The sequence below is a fragment of the Schistocerca piceifrons genome, unplaced genomic scaffold, assembly GCF_021461385.2.
Source record: "Schistocerca piceifrons isolate TAMUIC-IGC-003096 unplaced genomic scaffold, iqSchPice1.1 HiC_scaffold_391, whole genome shotgun sequence".
NCBI classification, from domain to species: domain Eukaryota; kingdom Metazoa; phylum Arthropoda; class Insecta; order Orthoptera; family Acrididae; genus Schistocerca; species Schistocerca piceifrons.
The window spans coordinates 5,001-7,500 of record NW_025728616.1 but is presented as its reverse complement, the minus strand read 5'-3'; the positions used below and the strand labels follow the sequence as shown (position 1 = coordinate 7,500).

The window sequence follows — 2,500 nt, the reverse complement described above, 5'->3', positions numbered from 1 at the left end:
GCTGCGAGGCCGCGTCCGCCTTAGCGTGCTCCTCCGGGGGCGCGCGGGTGCGCGGATTCTCTTCGGCCGCCATTCAACGATCAACTCAGAACTGGCACGGACTGGGGGAATCCGACTGTCTAATTAAAACAAAGCATTGCGATGGCCCTAGCGGGTGTTGACGCAATGTGATTTCTGCCCAGTGCTCTGAATGTCAACGTGAAGAAATTCAAGCAAGCGCGGGTAAACGGCGGGAGTAACTATGACTCTCATAGTTACTGGGCAAGTGAAGCGCAATACATGGGCCATGCCCTCTTAGCCTCTCCTTGCCTGCGGCTTCCCCCCTTCCCGTGGGCCCGCCGATACGCCAGTCCTTGATAGGACTGGTAAGCAGAGTGGAAGTCCGCACTTGGGGCTTTGGGGGGTTACCAGCCCTCCATCGCAAAACCCTTAATGTTGGGACAACAAGAGAAGAAAACACGGGTACCGGGCCTTCCGCTGAAGGACCCGGCCCAACAGTCCCGACTGCTAGCCTGCCAACCCTCCCTGAAGTAGAGCAGGCCGTGGAGCCATGGTTCCACTGCAGCATTTGCAGCCGTGCCTTCCGCAGCAAGATCGGGCTCGGACAACACCGCCGCCGCGCCCATCCGGAAGCGGCAAATGCGGAGATTATAACCGATAGGAAGAGAGCTCGGTGGGCGGAAGAAGAAATGCGGGAGCTCGCCCTGGCGGAGGCTAGGCTTCTCTGTGCCAGTGACTCCAGAGTCCTCTTTGCAAACCAGGAGCTTCTACCCCCTGTTTCCGCACCGTACCCTGGATGCCATCAAGTGCAGGAGGAGGACGGTGGCACACAGGACGATGGTGCGGGAATACGTAGAGGAGCTGAGGCGGGAACAACAGACGCAGCATGGTCTGCGCCATTCACCCGTCCCGGAGTCGCTGCCGGAGGGGCCACCCTCTCCGCCGGAGCTTGAGCGCCCGCCACAAACATCTGTAGTCGACGAAGCTATATGGAGGCACCTCGCCGGCCTGCCGCGGTCGGCCGCGCGCTTCTCGGCCCTGGACGACCTTGCGTGTTGGGGCCGGGTACGCCGTTGGCAGTGGTCGCGGCTGGGCTGCCTGAGGCCCTCCGTGCTGTCGGCTCTGAGGAAGCAGGAGCAAGGAAGAGCAAGACGTTGCGCCGCCATCCAAGCAGCGGTCTGGTGGTGGCCCTCCGCTCTCCAAGCGGAAGCGCCGCCGGTGGGAATATGCCAGATGTCAGGATGCCTTCAGGAAGAATCGCGCGCGCTGCGTGCGTGGTCTCCTGGATGGCACCCTGCTCCAGCCGCCGTCGAACATCCCTGGGCTGGTGGACTTCTGGCGCAGCCTCTTCACGACAGAGCCACCTTCCAACGCTGGCTCCATTCCCGACCGGCTTCTCCCGCGCTCGGAGTCTGTTGACTTTGAGCGCCTATGGAGGCCGATCACTGCAGAAGAGGTTGCGGCCGCCCTGCCGCCCAGAGGCTCCGTTGCCGGCCCTGACGGCCTCTCGCCGGTGCAGCTGCGCCGCCTTCCAGCGGAGGTCACCACCAAACTCCTAAACCTTTTCCTGCTTACCCGCAAGCTCCCCCTTCCCTCCTCCGAGCCAGGACCTCTTTGCTGCCTAAGACAGCCGCCCCAGCATCCCCCGCTGACTTTCGGCCCATCACCGTCTGCTCGGTGCTAGCCCGAACCTTCCATAAGGTTCTGGCGACTCGCCTTATGCAGATGTGTGCTGTGGACGAACGTCAGCGGGCTTTCATCCCAAGGGATGGGATGCTGGAGAACACTTTCCTACTCGACCGGATACTCGTCGGCGCCGTCCGCCGCTGTCGTTCTGTGTTCATGGCATCCCTCGATGTGTCCAAGGCGTTCGATTCGTTGGACCATGCGGCTTTGCGTCCTGTGCTTAAAGCCCATGGTCTGCCGGACGAATTCATTGACTACGTCGAGGGCTGCTATGCGGACAGCACGACGGTAATTGCGGGGGGTGGCGACGAGTCCCCGCCGTGCGGCCAGCAAGAGGTGTTCGGCAAGGAGATCCTCTGTCCCCTCTCCTGTTCAATTTCGCTGTTGATTATGTTCTAGATCAGCTGCCCTCACACGTAGGTGTCAAGGTGTTGGGCCGCCAGACGAACGCGGCGGCCTTCGCGGATGACATCCTGCTCTTCGCCTCCACGAGGGGGGCCTGCAGTCCCTTATCAACGCAGCAGTAGCAGCCCTCGACCAGCTGGGGCTGCGTGTTAACCCGCGGAAGTGTCTCACCCTCGCACTCGTGGCGTCCGGCCGCGAGAAGAAAGTGAAAGTGGATGCGAGCGTCACCTTCACGGCCGGCGAAACCACCATGCCGGCGTTGGGAGTGGGTGAGACCTTCCGCTACCTGGGACTGCAGTTCTCCTCCTCTGGGCGGTGTCTCTTCCATCCGAGGCACCACATCGAGGAGCAGCTGTCGATCATCACGCGGGGCGCCGCTGAAGCCGCAGCAGCGGCTCTTTGCACTTCG

General features: G+C 62.1%; 1 pseudogene; it reads left to right on the top strand.

Annotated features, from left to right (window-relative positions):
• LOC124747770 overlaps positions 1 to 2,500 on the top strand; it is a 7,807-nt pseudogene that overhangs the window by 2,630 nt on the left and 2,677 nt on the right.